The sequence below is a fragment of the Pristiophorus japonicus genome, chromosome 1 (assembly GCF_044704955.1).
Source record: "Pristiophorus japonicus isolate sPriJap1 chromosome 1, sPriJap1.hap1, whole genome shotgun sequence".
Taxonomy (NCBI): domain Eukaryota; kingdom Metazoa; phylum Chordata; class Chondrichthyes; family Pristiophoridae; genus Pristiophorus; species Pristiophorus japonicus.
Genome location: NC_091977.1, coordinates 476,901,908 through 476,918,582, shown reverse-complemented (window position 1 = coordinate 476,918,582; position 16,675 = coordinate 476,901,908). Strand labels below are relative to the sequence as shown.

General features: G+C 49.4%; 11 non-coding genes across 11 annotated transcripts; all 11 read right to left on the bottom strand.

Moving 5' to 3' along the window:
- Positions 1-1,306: 1,306 nt before the first annotated feature.
- Positions 1,307-1,379, bottom strand: trnar-acg (transfer RNA arginine (anticodon ACG)). The gene has a single exon. It is a non-coding gene; the product is annotated as a tRNA-Arg (tRNA).
- Positions 1,380-2,543: 1,164 nt separating this feature from the next.
- On the bottom strand, positions 2,544-2,616 carry trnar-acg (transfer RNA arginine (anticodon ACG)). Its single transcript has one exon. It is a non-coding gene; the product is annotated as a tRNA-Arg (tRNA).
- Positions 2,617-6,242: 3,626 nt separating this feature from the next.
- Positions 6,243-6,315, bottom strand: trnar-acg (transfer RNA arginine (anticodon ACG)). Its single transcript has one exon. It is a non-coding gene; the product is annotated as a tRNA-Arg (tRNA).
- A 1,164-nt stretch (positions 6,316-7,479) lies between these two features.
- Positions 7,480-7,552, bottom strand: trnar-acg (transfer RNA arginine (anticodon ACG)). The gene has a single exon. It is a non-coding gene; the product is annotated as a tRNA-Arg (tRNA).
- Positions 7,553-8,715: 1,163 nt separating this feature from the next.
- On the bottom strand, positions 8,716-8,788 carry trnar-acg (transfer RNA arginine (anticodon ACG)). The gene has a single exon. It is a non-coding gene; the product is annotated as a tRNA-Arg (tRNA).
- A 1,164-nt stretch (positions 8,789-9,952) lies between these two features.
- On the bottom strand, positions 9,953-10,025 carry trnar-acg (transfer RNA arginine (anticodon ACG)). The gene has a single exon. It is a non-coding gene; the product is annotated as a tRNA-Arg (tRNA).
- Positions 10,026-11,176: 1,151 nt separating this feature from the next.
- Positions 11,177-11,249, bottom strand: trnar-acg (transfer RNA arginine (anticodon ACG)). Its single transcript has one exon. It is a non-coding gene; the product is annotated as a tRNA-Arg (tRNA).
- Positions 11,250-12,408: 1,159 nt separating this feature from the next.
- trnac-aca (transfer RNA cysteine (anticodon ACA)) lies at positions 12,409-12,481 on the bottom strand. The gene has a single exon. It is a non-coding gene; the product is annotated as a tRNA-Cys (tRNA).
- Positions 12,482-13,644: 1,163 nt separating this feature from the next.
- trnar-acg (transfer RNA arginine (anticodon ACG)) lies at positions 13,645-13,717 on the bottom strand. Its single transcript has one exon. It is a non-coding gene; the product is annotated as a tRNA-Arg (tRNA).
- A 1,163-nt stretch (positions 13,718-14,880) lies between these two features.
- trnar-acg (transfer RNA arginine (anticodon ACG)) lies at positions 14,881-14,953 on the bottom strand. The gene has a single exon. It is a non-coding gene; the product is annotated as a tRNA-Arg (tRNA).
- Positions 14,954-16,112: 1,159 nt separating this feature from the next.
- On the bottom strand, positions 16,113-16,185 carry trnac-aca (transfer RNA cysteine (anticodon ACA)). The gene has a single exon. It is a non-coding gene; the product is annotated as a tRNA-Cys (tRNA).
- Positions 16,186-16,675: the final 490 nt, after the last annotated feature.

Below are 16,675 nucleotides of genomic sequence, written 5' to 3'. Positions count from 1 at the left end.
TTTAAGAGCTGGACAGTTTGACCACATATGTTCGCTTACGTGGAATCCAAAGCCATAATGCAAAGATACTCAAGCCAGGTAGGAGTCGAACCGACAATCTTCTGATCCGTAGTCAGACGTGTTATCCATTGCGCCACTGGCCCAGTCTGTGAAAAATAGCTGCGACATCAGCAGGTGCACAGGACGGGCAGATTACAAGGCATGAGGCAGACAATCACCAAAGAGAGGCACCTCTGTCGCATCCCTTCGATTCACAGGTGGGAGAGCGGAGCAGTGCAGTAGAAAACAAAGCAAAGCAAAGTCGTGCTTAGGTAGTTGGTTGCACTCCGGCTTGAAGCAGTGAGCATTCTTTTGAAGTATGTATGTGTGTGGTAAGTGGCAATTCGCTAAAGGCAGAGCTCTTAATATGACGAGCATTTTACAGCTGAACATGTTGCAGCTGAGGCACAGGACAGTGCCTTCGCCGTTTTGCTTGAACACTTGCATCTGTGTGTCAGCAGGGAGTGCCTTTGAGCAGCAATGCATGAAAAGAGGCAGCACTTTCTTTCAGGCAAAGCCTCAGGCAATAGAATCATCTGTCCATCAGTCAGACAGGCCTCTCGCTTGCTCCCTCACGCTCGTGGCGGCTGCGACGTTACGCTCAACTCGCTTCCCTTCCGCAGGCTCGAGCTCTTCTTGGCGTCTTTCACCATATCCGTGGCTTCCAGTGCTGCCCTTGCTCGCCTGCTATTGCTCAGTAACGTCGATTGGAGCAAAGCATGAAAAGTGTTCAGGGAGCAGGCCAACCTGAAGCAGGAGATTTCTGCTGGTCGTGGAAGGGAGGAGGCCAGTGATAAGGGGCGATTCAGATGCAAACTGGGAGCTAATACCAGATGTGAATGGGGAATTTGCTCAAATGGGAGAGCGCTTACTTTGCATGTGTGAGGCAGTGGGATCAATGCCTGCATTCTCCACTGTTCTTTTGGCTCAGTGAATAGTTCAGACACAAGAGTTGTGTCAGGTGTGGGTGAGCCCATCTGCTTCTGAAGGTCACCGCAGGCTGAGGGACATCAAATCCTTTGGTGTGCTGTCGCAGCAAAACTTCTCGATTTTTGCATGCATGCAGCTGAAATGGAAAGAAGGAAAAACATCTTTACAAGTATCAATGCCTTTTCTAAGGATTGAACTCAGGACCTTCAGATTATGAGACTGACGTGCTGCCTACTGCACTAAGAAGGTACTTACGTGTTTAAGAGCTGGACAGTTTGACCACATATGTTCGCTTACGTGGAATCCAAAGCCATAATGCAAAGATTGCAAAAATACTCAAGCCAGGTAGGAGTCGAACCTACAATCGTCTGATCCGTAGTCAGACGCGATATCCATTGCGCCACTGGCCCAGTTTGTGAAAAATAGCTGCGACATCAGCAGGTGCACAGGACGGGCAGATTACAAGGCATGAGGCAGACAATCACCAAAGAGAGGCACCTCTGTCGCATCCCTTCGATTCACAGGTGGGAGAGCGGAGCAGTGCAGTAGAAAACAAAGCAAAGCAAAGTCGTGCTTAGGTAGTTGGTTGCACTGCGGCTTGAAGCAGTGAGCATTCTTTTGAAGTATGTATGTGTGTGGTAAGTGGCAATTCGCTAAAGGCAGAGCTCTTAATATGACGAGCATTTTACAGCTGAACATGTTGCAGCTGAGGCACAGGACAGTGCCTTCGCCGTTTTGCTTGAACACTTGCATCTGTGTGTCAGCAGGGAGTGCCTTTGAGCAGCAATGCATGAAAAGAGGCAACACTTTCTTTCAGGCAAAGCCTCAGGCAATAGAATCATCTGTCCATCAGTCAGATAGGCCTCTCGCTTGCTCCCTCACGCTCGTGGCGGCTGCGACGTTGCGCTCAACTCGCTTCCCTTCCGCAGGCTCGAGCTCTTCTTGGCGTCTTTCACCATATCCGTGGCTTCCAGTCCTGCCCTTGCTCGCTTGCTATTGCTCAGTAACGTCGATTGGAGCAAAGCATGAAAAGTGTTCAGGGAGCAGGCCAACCTGAAGCAGGAGATTTCTGCTGGTCGTGGAAGCGAGGAGGCAAGTGATAAGGGGCGAGTCAGGTGCAAACTGGGAGCTAATACCAGATGTGAATGGGGAATTTGCTCAAATGGGAGAGCGCTTACTTTGCATGTGTGAGGCAGTGGGATCAATGCCTGCATTCTCCACTGTTCTTTTGGCTCAGTTAATAGTTCAGACACAAGAGTTGTGTCAGGTGTGGGTGAGCCCATCTGCTTCTGAAGGTCACCGCAGGCTGAGGGACATCAAATCCTTTGATGTGCTGTCGCAGCAAAACTTCTCGATTTTTGCATGCATGCAGCTGAAATGGAAAGAAGGAAAGACATCTTTACAAGTATCAATGCCTTTCTCTGAGGATTGAACTGAGGACCTTCAGATTATGTGACTGACGTGCTGCCTACTGCACTAAGAAGGTACTTACCAGTTTACGAGCTGGACAGTTTGACCAAATATGTTCGCTTACGTGGCATCCAAAGCCATAATGCAAAGATTGCAAAAATACTCGAGCCAGGTAGGAGTCGAACCTACAATCTTCTGAACCGTAGTCAGACGCGATATCCATTGCGCCACTGGCCCAGTTTGTGAAAAATAGCTGCGACATCAGCAGGTGCACAGGACGGGCAGATTACAAGGCATGAGGCAGACAATCACCAAAGAGAGGCACCTCTGTCACATCCCTTCGATTCACAGGTGGGAGAGCAGAGCAGTGCAGTAGAAAACAAAGCAAAGCAAAGTCGTGCTTAGGTAGTTGGTTGCACTCCGGCTTGAAGCAGTGAGCATTCTTTTGAAGTATGTATGTGTGTGGTAAGTGGCAATTCGCTGAAGGCAGAGCTCTTAATATGACGAGCAGTTTACAGCTGAACATGTTGCAGCTGAGGCACAGGACAGTGCCTTCGCCGTTTTGCTTGAACACTTGCATCTGTGTGTCAGCAGGGAGTGCCTTTGAGCAGCAATGCATGAAAAGAGGCAGCACTTTCTTTCAGGCAAAGCCTCAGGCAATAGAATCATCTGTCCATCAGTCAGACAGGCCTCTCGCTTGCTCCCTCACGCTCGTGGCGGCTGCGACGTTACGCTCAACTCGCTTCCCTTCCGCAGGCTCGAGCTCTTCTTGGCGTCTTTCACCATATCCGTGGCTTCCAGTGCTGCCCTTGCTCGCCTGCTATTGCTCAGTAACGTCGATTGGAGCAAAGCATGAAAAGTGTTCAGGGAGCGGGCCAACCTGAAGCAGGAGATTTCTGCTGGTCGTGGAAGCGAGGAGGCAAGTGATAAGGGGCGAGTCAGATGCAAACTGGGAGCTAATACCAGATGTGAATGAGGAATTTGCTCAAATGGGAGAGCGCTTACTTTGCATGTGTGAGACAGTGGGATCAATGCCTGCATTCTCCACTGTTCTTTTGGCTCAGTTAATAGTTCAGACACAAGAGTTGTGTCAGGTGTGGGTGAGCCCATCTGCTTCTGAAGGTCACCGCAGGCTGAGGGACATCAAATCCTTTGGTGTGCTGTCGCAGCAAAACTTCTCGATTTTTGCATGCATGCAGCTGAAATGGAAAGAAGGAAAAACATCTTTACAAGTATCAATGCCTTCTCTAAGGATTGAACTGAGGACCTTTAGATAACGAGACTGACGTGCTGCCTAATGCACTAAGAAGGCACTTACCAGTTTAAGAGCTGGACAGTTTGACCAAATATGTTCGCTTACGTGGCATCCAAAGCCATAATGCAAAGATTGCAAAAATACTCAAGCCAGGTAGGAGTCGAACCTACAATCTTCTGATCCGTCGTCAGACGCGTTATCCATTGTGCCACTGGCCCAGTCTGTGAAAAATAGCTGCGACATCAGCAGGTGCACAGGACGGGCAGATTACAAGGCATGAGGCAGACAATCACCAAAGAGAGGCACCTCTGTCGCATCCCTTCGATTCACAGGTGGGAGAGCGGAGCAGTGCAGTAGAAAACAAAGCAAAGCAAAGTCGTGCTTAGGTAGTTGGTTGCACTCCGGCTTGAAGCAGTGAGCATTCTTTTGAAGTATGTATGTGTGTGGTAAGTGGCAATTCGCTGAAGGCAGAGCTCTTAATATGACGAGCAGTTTACAGCTGAACATGTTGCAGCTGAGGCACAGGACAGTGCCTTCGCCGTTTTGCTTGAACACTTGCATCTGTGTGTCAGCAGGGAGTGCCTTTGAGCAGCAATGCATGAAAAGAGGCAGCACTTTCTTTCAGGCAAAGCCTCAGGCAATAGAATCATCTGTCCATCAGTCAGAAAGGGCTCTCGCTTGCTCCCTCACGCTCGTGGCGGCTGCGACATTACGCTCAACTCGCTTCCCTTCCGCAGGCTCGAGCTCTTCTTGGTATCTTTCACCATATCCGTGGCTTCCAGTCCTGCCCTTGCTCGCTTGCTATTGCTCAGTAACGTCGATTGGAGCAAAGCATGAAAATTGTTCAGGGAGCAGGCCAACCTGAAGCAGGAGATTTCTGCTGGTCGTGGAAGGGAGGAGGCCAGTGATAAGGGGCGATTCAGATGCAAACTGGGAGCTAATACCAGATGTGAATGGGGAATTTGCTCAAATGGGAGAGCGCTTACTTTGCATGTGTGAGGCAGTGGGATCAATGCCTGCATTCTCCACTGTTCTTTTGGCTCAGTGAATAGTTCAGATACAAGAGTTGTGTCAGGTGTGGGTGAGCCCATCTGCTTCTGAAGGTCACCGCAGGCTGAGGGACATCAAATCCTTTGGTGTGCTGTCGCAGCAAAACTTCTCGATTTTTGCATGCATGCAGCTGAAATGGAAAGAAGGAAAAACATCTTTACAAGTATCAATGCCTTCTCTAAGGATTGAATTGAGGACCTTCAGATAATGAGACTGACGTGCTGCCTACTACACTAAGAAGGTACTTCCCAGTTTAAGAGCTGGACAGTTTGACCACATATGTTCGCTTACGTGGAATCCAAAGCCATAATGCAAAGATACTCAAGCCAGGTAGGAGTCGAACCGACAATCTTCTGATCCGTAGTCAGACGTGTTATCCATTGCGCCACTGGCCCAGTCTGTGAAAAATAGCTGCGACATCAGCAGGTGCACAGGACGGGCAGATTACAAGGCATGAGGCAGACAATCACCAAAGAGAGGCACCTCTGTCGCATCCCTTCGATTCACAGGTGGGAGAGCGGAGCAGTGCAGTAGAAAACAAAGCAAAGCAAAGTCGTGCTTAGGTAGTTGGTTGCACTCCGGCTTGAAGCAGTGAGCATTCTTTTGAAGTATGTATGTGTGTGGTAAGTGGCAATTCGCTAAAGGCAGAGCTCTTAATATGACGAGCATTTTACAGCTGAACATGTTGCAGCTGAGGCACAGGACAGTGCCTTCGCCGTTTTGCTTGAACACTTGCATCTGTGTGTCAGCAGGGAGTGCCTTTGAGCAGCAATGCATGAAAAGAGGCAGCACTTTCTTTCAGGCAAAGCCTCAGGCAATAGAATCATCTGTCCATCAGTCAGACAGGCCTCTCGCTTGCTCCCTCACGCTCGTGGCGGCTGCGACGTTACGCTCAACTCGCTTCCCTTCCGCAGGCTCGAGCTCTTCTTGGCGTCTTTCACCATATCCGTGGCTTCCAGTGCTGCCCTTGCTCGCCTGCTATTGCTCAGTAACGTCGATTGGAGCAAAGCATGAAAAGTGTTCAGGGAGCAGGCCAACCTGAAGCAGGAGATTTCTGCTGGTCGTGGAAGGGAGGAGGCCAGTGATAAGGGGCGATTCAGATGCAAACTGGGAGCTAATACCAGATGTGAATGGGGAATTTGCTCAAATGGGAGAGCGCTTACTTTGCATGTGTGAGGCAGTGGGATCAATGCCTGCATTCTCCACTGTTCTTTTGGCTCAGTGAATAGTTCAGACACAAGAGTTGTGTCAGGTGTGGGTGAGCCCATCTGCTTCTGAAGGTCACCGCAGGCTGAGGGACATCAAATCCTTTGGTGTGCTGTCGCAGCAAAACTTCTCGATTTTTGCATGCATGCAGCTGAAATGGAAAGAAGGAAAAACATCTTTACAAGTATCAATGCCTTTTCTAAGGATTGAACTCAGGACCTTCAGATTATGAGACTGACGTGCTGCCTACTGCACTAAGAAGGTACTTACGTGTTTAAGAGCTGGACAGTTTGACCACATATGTTCGCTTACGTGGAATCCAAAGCCATAATGCAAAGATTGCAAAAATACTCAAGCCAGGTAGGAGTCGAACCTACAATCGTCTGATCCGTAGTCAGACGCGATATCCATTGCGCCACTGGCCCAGTTTGTGAAAAATAGCTGCGACATCAGCAGGTGCACAGGACGGGCAGATTACAAGGCATGAGGCAGACAATCACCAAAGAGAGGCACCTCTGTCGCATCCCTTCGATTCACAGGTGGGAGAGCGGAGCAGTGCAGTAGAAAACAAAGCAAAGCAAAGTCGTGCTTAGGTAGTTGGTTGCACTGCGGCTTGAAGCAGTGAGCATTCTTTTGAAGTATGTATGTGTGTGGTAAGTGGCAATTCGCTAAAGGCAGAGCTCTTAATATGACGAGCATTTTACAGCTGAACATGTTGCAGCTGAGGCACAGGACAGTGCCTTCGCCGTTTTGCTTGAACACTTGCATCTGTGTGTCAGCAGGGAGTGCCTTTGAGCAGCAATGCATGAAAAGAGGCAACACTTTCTTTCAGGCAAAGCCTCAGGCAATAGAATCATCTGTCCATCAGTCAGATAGGCCTCTCGCTTGCTCCCTCACGCTCGTGGCGGCTGCGACGTTGCGCTCAACTCGCTTCCCTTCCGCAGGCTCGAGCTCTTCTTGGCGTCTTTCACCATATCCGTGGCTTCCAGTCCTGCCCTTGCTCGCTTGCTATTGCTCAGTAACGTCGATTGGAGCAAAGCATGAAAAGTGTTCAGGGAGCAGGCCAACCTGAAGCAGGAGATTTCTGCTGGTCGTGGAAGCGAGGAGGCAAGTGATAAGGGGCGAGTCAGGTGCAAACTGGGAGCTAATACCAGATGTGAATGAGGAATTTACTCAAATGGGAGAGCGCTTACTTTGCATGTGTGAGGCAGTGGGATCAATGCCTGCATTCTCCACTGTTCTTTTGGCTCAGTTAATAGTTCAGACACAAGAGTTGTGTCAGGTGTGGGTGAGCCCATCTGCTTCTGAAGGTCACCGCAGGCTGAGGGACATCAAATCCTTTGATGTGCTGTCGCAGCAAAACTTCTCGATTTTTGCATGCATGCAGCTGAAATGGAAAGAAGGAAAGACATCTTTACAAGTATCAATGCCTTTCTCTGAGGATTGAACTGAGGACCTTCAGATTATGTGACTGACGTGCTGCCTACTGCACTAAGAAGGTACTTACCAGTTTACGAGCTGGACAGTTTGACCAAATATGTTCGCTTACGTGGCATCCAAAGCCATAATGCAAAGATTGCAAAAATACTCGAGCCAGGTAGGAGTCGAACCTACAATCTTCTGAACCGTAGTCAGACGCGATATCCATTGCGCCACTGGCCCAGTCTGTGAAAACTAGCTGCGACATCAGCAGGTGCACAGGACGGGCAGATTACAAGGCATGAGGCAGACAATCACCAAAGAGAGGCACCTCTGTCGCATCCCTTCGATTCACAGGTGGGAGAGCGGAGCAGTGCAGTAGAAAAAAAAGCAAAGCAAAGTCGTCCTGAGGTAGTTGGTTGCACTCCGGCTTGAAGCAGTGAGCATTCTTTTGAAGTATGTATGTGTGTGGTAAGTGGCAATTCGCTGAAGGCAGAGCTCTTAATATGACGAGCAGTTTACAGCTGAACATGTTGCAGCTGAGGCACAGGACAGTGCCTTCGCCGTTTTGCTTGAACACTTGCATCTGTGTGTCAGCAGGGAGTGCCTTTGAGCAGCAATGCATGAAAAGAGGCAGCACTTTCTTTCAGGCAAAGCCTCAGGCAATAGAATCATCTGTCCATCAGTCAGACAGGCCTCTCGCTTGCTCCCTCACGCTCGTGGCGGCTGCGACGTTACGCTCAACTCGCTTCCCTTCCGCAGGCTCGAGCTCTTCTTGGCGTCTTTCACCATATCCGTGGCTTCCAGTGCTGCCCTTGATCGCCTGCTATTGCTCAGTAACGTCGATTGGAGCAAAGCATGAAAAGTGTTCAGGGAGCAGGCCAACCTGAAGCAGGAGATTTCTGCTGGTCGTGGAAGGGAGGAGGCCAGTGATAAGGGGCGATTCAGATGCAAACTGGGAGCTAATACCAGATGTGAATGGGGAATTTGCTCAAATGGGAGAGCGCTTACTTTGCATGTGTGAGGCAGTGGGATCAATGCCTGCATTCTCCACTGTTCTTTTGGTTCAGTGAATAGTTCAGACACAAGAGTTGTGTCAGGTGTGGGTGAGCCCATCTGCTTCTGAAGGTCACCGCAGGCTGAGGGACATCAAATCCTTTGGTGTGCTGTCGCAGCAAAACTTCTCGATTTTTGCATGCATGCAGCTGAAATGGAAAGAAGGAAAAACATCTTTACAAGTATCAATGCCTTTTCTAAGGATTGAACTCAGGGCCTTCAGATTATGAGACTGACGTGCTGCCTACTGCACTAAGAAGGTACTTACGTGTTTAAGAGCTGGACAGTTTGACCACATATGTTCGCTTACGTGGAATCCAAAGCCATAATGCAAAGATTGCAAAAATACTCAAGCCAGGTAGGAGTCGAACCTACAATCGTCTGATCCGTAGTCAGACGCGATATCCATTGCGCCACTGGCCCAGTTTGTGAAAAATAGCTGCGACATCAGCAGGTGCACAGGACGGGCAGATTACAAGGCATGAGGCAGACAATCACCAAAGAGAGGCACCTCTGTCGCATCCCTTCGATTCACAGGTGGGAGAGCGGAGCAGTGCAGTAGAAAACAAAGCAAAGCAAAGTCGTGCTTAGGTAGTTGGTTGCACTGCGGCTTGAAGCAGTGAGCATTCTTTTGAAGTATGTATGTGTGTGGTAAGTGGCAATTCGCTAAAGGCAGAGCTCTTAATATGACGAGCATTTTACAGCTGAACATGTTGCAGCTGAGGCACAGGACAGTGCCTTCGCCGTTTTGCTTGAACACTTGCATCTGTGTGTCAGCAGGGAGTGCCTTTGAGCAGCAATGCATGAAAAGAGGCAACACTTTCTTTCAGGCAAAGCCTCAGGCAATAGAATCATCTGTCCATCAGTCAGATAGGCCTCTCGCTTGCTCCCTCACGCTCGTGGCGGCTGCGACGTTGCGCTCAACTCGCTTCCCTTCCGCAGGCTCGAGCTCTTCTTGGCGTCTTTCACCATATCCGTGGCTTCCAGTCCTGCCCTTGCTCGCTTGCTATTGCTCAGTAACGTCGATTGGAGCAAAGCATGAAAAGTGTTCAGGGAGCAGGCCAACCTGAAGCAGGAGATTTCTGCTGGTCGTGGAAGCGAGGACGCAAGTGATAAGGGGCGAGTCAGGTGCAAACTGGGAGCTAATACCAGATGTGAATGGGGAATTTACTCAAATGGGAGAGCGCTTACTTTGCATGTGTGAGGCAGTGGGATCAATGCCTGCATTCTCCACTGTTCTTTTGGCTCAGTTAATAGTTCAGACACAAGAGTTGTGTCAGGTGTGGGTGAGCCCATCTGCTTCTGAAGGTCACCGCAGGCTGAGGGACATCAAATCCTTTGATGTGCTGTCGCAGCAAAACTTCTCGATTTTTGCATGCATGCAGCTGAAATGGAAAGAAGGAAAGACATCTTTACAAGTATCAATGCCTTTCTCTGAGGATTGAACTGAGGACCTTCAGATTATGTGACTGACGTGCTGCCTACTGCACTAAGAAGGTACTTACCAGTTTACGAGCTGGACAGTTTGACCAAATATGTTCGCTTACGTGGCATCCAAAGCCATAATGCAAAGATTGCAAAAATACTCGAGCCAGGTAGGAGTCGAACCTACAATCTTCTGAACCGTAGTCAGACGCGATATCCATTGCGCCACTGGCCCAGTTTGTGAAAAATAGCTGCGACATCAGCAGGTGCACAGGACGGGCAGATTACAAGGCATGAGGCAGACAATCACCAAAGAGAGGCACCTCTGTCACATCCCTTCGATTCACAGGTGGGAGAGCGGAGCAGTGCAGTAGAAAACAAAGCAAAGCAAAGTCGTCCTGAGGTAGTTGGTTGCACTCCGGCTTGAAGCAGTGAGCATTCTTTTGAAGTATGTATGTGTGTGGTAAGTGGCAATTCGCTGAAGGCAGAGCTCTTAATATGACGAGCAGTTTACAGCTGAACATGTTGCAGCTGAGGCACAGGACAGTGCCTTCGCCGTTTTGCTTGAACACTTGCATCTGTGTGTCAGCAGGGAGTGCCTTTGAGCAGCAATGCATGAAAAGAGGCAGCACTTTCTTTCAGGCAAAGCCTCAGGCAATAGAATCATCTGTCCATCAGTCAGACAGGCCTCTCGCTTGCTCCCTCACGCTCGTGACGGCTCAACTCGCTTCCCTTCCGCAGGCTCGAGCTCTTCTTGGCGTCTTTCACCATATCCGTGGCTTCCAGTCCTGCCCTTGCTCGCTTGCTATTGCTCAGTAACGTCGATTGGAGCAAAGCATGAAAAGTGTTCAGGGAGCAGGCCAACCTGAAGCAGGAGATTTCTGCTGGTCGTGGAAGGGAGGAGGCCAGTGATAAGGGGCGATTCAGATGCAAACTGGGAGCTAATACCAGATGTGAATGGGGAATTTGCTCAAATGGGAGAGCGCTTGCATTGCATGTGTGAGGCAGTGGGATCAATGCCTGCATTCTCCACTGTTCTTTTGGCTCAGTTAATAGTTCAGACACAAGAGTTGTGTCAGGTGTGGGTGAGCCCATCTGCTTCTGAAGGTCACCGCAGGCTGAGGGACATCAAATCCTTTGGTGTGCTGTCGCAGCAAAACTTCTCGATTTTTGCATGCATGCAGCTGAAATGGAAAGAAGGAAAGACATCTTTACAAGTATCAATGCCTTTCTCTGAGGATTGAACTGAGGACCTTCAGATTATGTGACTGACGTGCTGCCTACTGCACTAAGAAGGTACTTACCAGTTTACGAGCTGGACAGTTTGACCAAATATGTTCGCTTACGTGGCATCCAAAGCCATAATGCAAAGATTGCAAAAATACTCGAGCCAGGTAGGAGTCGAACCTACAATCTTCTGAACCGTAGTCAGACGCGATATCCATTGCGCCACTGGCCCAGTTTGTGAAAAATAGCTGCGACATCAGCAGGTGCACAGGACGGGCAGATTACAAGGCATGAGGCAGACAATCACCAAAGAGAGGCACCTCTGTCACATCCCTTCGATTCACAGGTGGGAGAGCGGAGCAGTGCAGTAGAAAACAAAGCAAAGCAAAGTCGTGCTTAGGTAGTTGGTTGCACTCCGGCTTGAAGCAGTGAGCATTCTTTTGAAGTATGTATGTGTGTGGTAAGTGGCAATTCGCTGAAGGCAGAGCTCTTAATATGACGAGCAGTTTACAGCTGAACATGTTGCAGCTGAGGCACAGGACAGTGCCTTCGCCGTTTTGCTTGAACACTTGCATCTGTGTGTCAGCAGGGAGTGCCTTTGAGCAGCAATGCATGAAAAGAGGCAGCACTTTCTTTCAGGCAAAGCCTCAGGCAATAGAATCATCTGTCCATCAGTCAGATAGGCCTCTCGCTTGCTCCCTCACGCTCGTGGCGGCTCAACTCGCTTCCCTTCCGCAGGCTCGAGCTCTTCTTGGCGTCTTTCACCATATCCGTGGCTTCCAGTCCTGCCCTTGCTCGCTTGCTATTGCTCAGTAACGTCGATTGGAGCAATTGGAGCAAAGCATGAAAAGTGTTCAGGGAGCGGGCCAACCTGAAGCATGAGATTTCTGCTGGTCGTGGAAGCGAGGAGGCAAGTGATAAGGGGCGAGTCAGATGCAAACTGGGAGCTAATACCAGATGTGAATGGGGAATTTGCTCAAATGAGAGAGCGCTGACTTTGCATGTGTGAAGCAGTGGGATCAATGCCTGCATTCTCCACTGTTCTTTTGGCTCAGTTAATAGTTCAGACACAAGAGTTGTGTCAGGTGTGGGTGAGCCCATCTGCTTCTGAAGGTCACCGCAGGCTGAGGGACATCAAATCCTTTGGTGTGCTGTCGCAGCAAAACTTCTCGATTTTTGCAAGCATGCAGCTGAAATGGAAAGAAGGAAAAACATCTTTACAAGTATCAATGCCTTTTCTAAGGATTGAATTCAGGACCTTCAGATTATGAGACTGACGTGCTGCCTACTGCACTAAGAAGGTACTTCCCAGTTTAAGAGCTGGACAGTTTGACCAAATATGTTCGCTTACGTGGCATCCAAAGCCATAATGCAAAGATTGCAAAAATACTCGAGCCAGGTAGGAGTCGAACCTACAATCTTCTGATTTGTAGTCAGACGCGTTATCCATTGCGCCACTGGCCCAGTCTGTGAAAAATAGCTGCAACATCAGCAGGTGCACAGGACGGGCAGATTCCAAGGCATGAGGCAGACAATCACCAAAGAGAGGCACCTCTGTCGCATCCCTTCGATTCACAGGTGGGAGAGCGGAGCAGTGCAGTAGAAAACAAAGCAAAGCAAAGTCGTGCTTAGGTAGTTGGTTGCACTCCGGCTTGAAGCAGTGAGCATTCTTTTGAAGTATGTATGTGTGTGGTAAGTGGCAATTCGCTGAAGGCAGAGCTCTTAATATGACGAGCAGTTTACAGCTGAACATGTTGCAGCTGAGGCACAGGACAGTGCCTTCGCCGTTTTGCTTGAACACTTGCATCTGTGTGTCAGCAGGGAGTGCCTTTGAGCAGCAATGCATGAAAAGAGGCAGCACTTTCTTTCAGGCAAAGCCTCAGGCAATAGAATCATCTGTCCATCAGTCAGAAAGGGCTCTCGCTTGCTCCCTCACGCTCGTGGCGGCTGCGACATTACGCTCAACTCGCTTCCCTTCCGCAGGCTCGAGCTCTTCTTGGTATCTTTCACCATATCCGTGGCTTCCAGTCCTGCCCTTGCTCGCTTGCTATTGCTCAGTAACGTCGATTGGAGCAAAGCATGAAAAGTGTTCAGGGAGCAGGCCAACCTGAAGCAGGAGATTTCTGCTGGTCGTGGAAGGGAGGAGGCCAGTGATAAGGGGCGATTCAGATGCAAACTGGGAGCTAATACCAGATGTGAATGGGGAATTTGCTCAAATGGGAGAGCGCTTACTTTGCATGTGTGAGGCAGTGGGATCAATGCCTGCATTCTCCACTGTTCTTTTGGCTCAGTGAATAGTTCAGACACAAGAGTTGTGTCAGGTGTGGGTGAGCCCATCTGCTTCTGAAGGTCACCGCAGGCTGAGGGACATCAAATCCTTTGGTGTGCTGTCGCAGCAAAACTTCTCGATTTTTGCATGCATGCAGCTGAAATGGAAAGAAGGAAAAACATCTTTACAAGTATCAATGCCTTTTCTAAGGATTGAACTCAGGACCTTCAGATTATGAGACTGACGTGCTGCCTACTGCACTAAGAAGGTACTTACGTGTTTAAGAGCTGGACAGTTTGACCACATATGTTCGCTTACGTGGAATCCAAAGCCATAATGCAAAGATTGCAAAAATACTCAAGCCAGGTAGGAGTCGAACCTACAATCGTCTGATCCGTAGTCAGACGCGATATCCATTGCGCCACTGGCCCAGTTTGTGAAAAATAGCTGCGACATCAGCAGGTGCACAGGACGGGCAGATTACAAGGCATGAGGCAGACAATCACCAAAGAGAGGCACCTCTGTCGCATCCCTTCGATTCACAGGTGGGAGAGCGGAGCAGTGCAGTAGAAAACAAAGCAAAGCAAAGTCGTGCTTAGGTAGTTGGTTGCACTGCGGCTTGAAGCAGTGAGCATTCTTTTGAAGTATGTATGTGTGTGGTAAGTGGCAATTCGCTAAAGGCAGAGCTCTTAATATGACGAGCATTTTACAGCTGAACATGTTGCAGCTGAGGCACAGGACAGTGCCTTCGCCGTTTTGCTTGAACACTTGCATCTGTGTGTCAGCAGGGAGTGCCTTTGAGCAGCAATGCATGAAAAGAGGCAACACTTTCTTTCAGGCAAAGCCTCAGGCAATAGAATCATCTGTCCATCAGTCAGACAGGCCTCTCGCTTGCTCCCTCACGCTCGTGGCGGCTGCGACGTTACGCTCAACTCGCTTCCCTTCCGCAGGCTCGAGCTCTTCTTGGCGTCTTTCACCATATCCGTGGCTTCCAGTCCTGCCCTTGCTCGCTTGCTATTGCTCAGTAACGTCGATTGGAGCAAAGCATGAAAAGTGTTCAGGGAGCAGGCCAACCTGAAGCAGGAGATTTCTGCTGGTCGTGGAAGCGAGGAGGCAAGTGATAAGGGCTAGTCAGATGCAAACTGGGAGCTAATACCAGATGTGAATGGGGAATTTGCTCAAATGGGAGAGCGCTTACATTGCATGTGTGAGGCAGTGGGATCAATGCCTGCATTCTCCACTGTTCTTTTGGCTCAGTTAATAGTTCAGACACAAGAGTTGTGTCAGGTGTGGGTGAGCCCATCTGCTTCTGAAGGTCACCGCAGGCTGAGGGACATCAAATCCTTTGGTGTGCTGTCGCAGCAAAACTTCTCGATTTTTGCATGCATGCAGCTGAAATGGAAAGAAGGAAAGACATCTTTACAAGTATCAATGCCTTTCTCTGAGGATTGAACTGAGGACCTTCAGATTATGTGACTGACGTGCTGCCTACTGCACTAAGAAGGTACTTACCAGTTTACGAGCTGGACAGTTTGACCAAATATGTTCGCTTACGTGGCATCCAAAGCCATAATGCAAAGATTGCAAAAATACTCGAGCCAGGTAGGAGTCGAACCTACAATCTTCTGAACCGTAGTCAGACGCGATATCCATTGCGCCACTGGCCCAGTTTGTGAAAAATAGCTGCGACATCAGCAGGTGCACAGGACGGGCAGATTACAAGGCATGAGGCAGACAATCACCAAAGAGAGGCACCTCTGTCACATCCCTTCGATTCACAGGTGGGAGAGCGGAGCAGTGCAGTAGAAAACAAAGCAAAGCAAAGTCGTGCTTAGGTAGTTGGTTGCACTCCGGCTTGAAGCAGTGAGCATTCTTTTGAAGTATGTATGTGTGTGGTAAGTGGCAATTCGCTGAAGGCAGAGCTCTTAATATGACGAGCAGTTTACAGCTGAACATGTTGCAGCTGAGGCACAGGACAGTGCCTTCGCCGTTTTGCTTGAACACTTGCATCTGTGTGTCAGCAGGGAGTGCCTTTGAGCAGCAATGCATGAAAAGAGGCAGCACTTTCTTTCAGGCAAAGCCTCAGGCAATAGAATCATCTGTCCATCAGTCAGACAGGCCTCTCGCTTGCTCCCTCACGCTCGTGGCGGCTCAACTCGCTTCCCTTCCGCAGGCTCGAGCTCTTCTTGGCGTCTTTCACCATATCCGTGGCTTCCAGTCCTGCCCTTGCTCGCTTGCTATTGCTCAGTAACGTCGATTGGAGCAATTGGAGCAAAGCATGAAAAGTGTTCAGGGAGCGGGCCAACCTAAAGCATGAGATTTCTGCTGGTCGTGGAAGCGAGGAGGCAAGTGATAAGGGGCGAGTCAGATGCAAACTGGGAGCTAATACCAGATGTGAATGGGGAATTTGCTCAAATGAGAGAGCGCTGACTTTGCATGTGTGAAGCAGTGGGATCAATGCCTGCATTCTCCACTGTTCTTTTGGCTCAGTTAATAGTTCAGACACAAGAGTTGTGTCAGGTGTGGGTGAGCCCATCTGCTTCTGAAGGTCACCGCAGGCTGAGGGACATCAAATCCTTTGGTGTGCTGTCGCAGCAAAACTTCTCGATTTTTGCAAGCATGCAGCTGAAATGGAAAGAAGGAAAAACATCTTTACAAGTATCAATGCCTTTTCTAAGGATTGAATTCAGGACCTTCAGATTATGAGACTGACGTGCTGCCTACTGCACTAAGAAGGTACTTCCCAGTTTAAGAGCTGGACAGTTTGACCAAATATGTTCGCTTACGTGGCATCCAAAGCCATAATGCAAAGATTGCAAAAATACTCGAGCCAGGTAGGAGTCGAACCTACAATCTTCTGATCTGTAGTCAGACGCGTTATCCATTGCGCCACTGGCCCAGTCTGTGAAAAATAGCTGCAACATCAGCAGGTGCACAGGACGGGCAGATTCCAAGGCATGAGGCAGACAATCACCAAAGAGAGGCACCTCTGTCGCATCCCTTCGATTCACAGGTGGGAGAGCGGAGCAGTGCAGTAGAAAACAAAGCAAAGCAAAGTCGTGCTTAGGTAGTTGGTTGCACTCCGGCTTGAAGCAGTGAGCATTCTTTTGAAGTATGTATGTGTGTGGTAAGTGGCAATTCGCTGAAGGCAGAGCTCTTAATATGACGAGCAGTTTACAGCTGAACATGTTGCAGCTGAGGCACAGGACAGTGCCTTCGCCGTTTTGCTTGAACACTTGCATCTGTGTGTCAGCAGGGAGTGCCTTTGAGCAGCAATGCATGAAAAGAGGCAGCACTTTCTTTCAGGCAAAGCCTCAGGCAATAGAATCATCTGTCCATCAGTCAGAAAGGGCTCTCGCTTGCTCCCTCACGCTCGTGGCGGCTGCGAC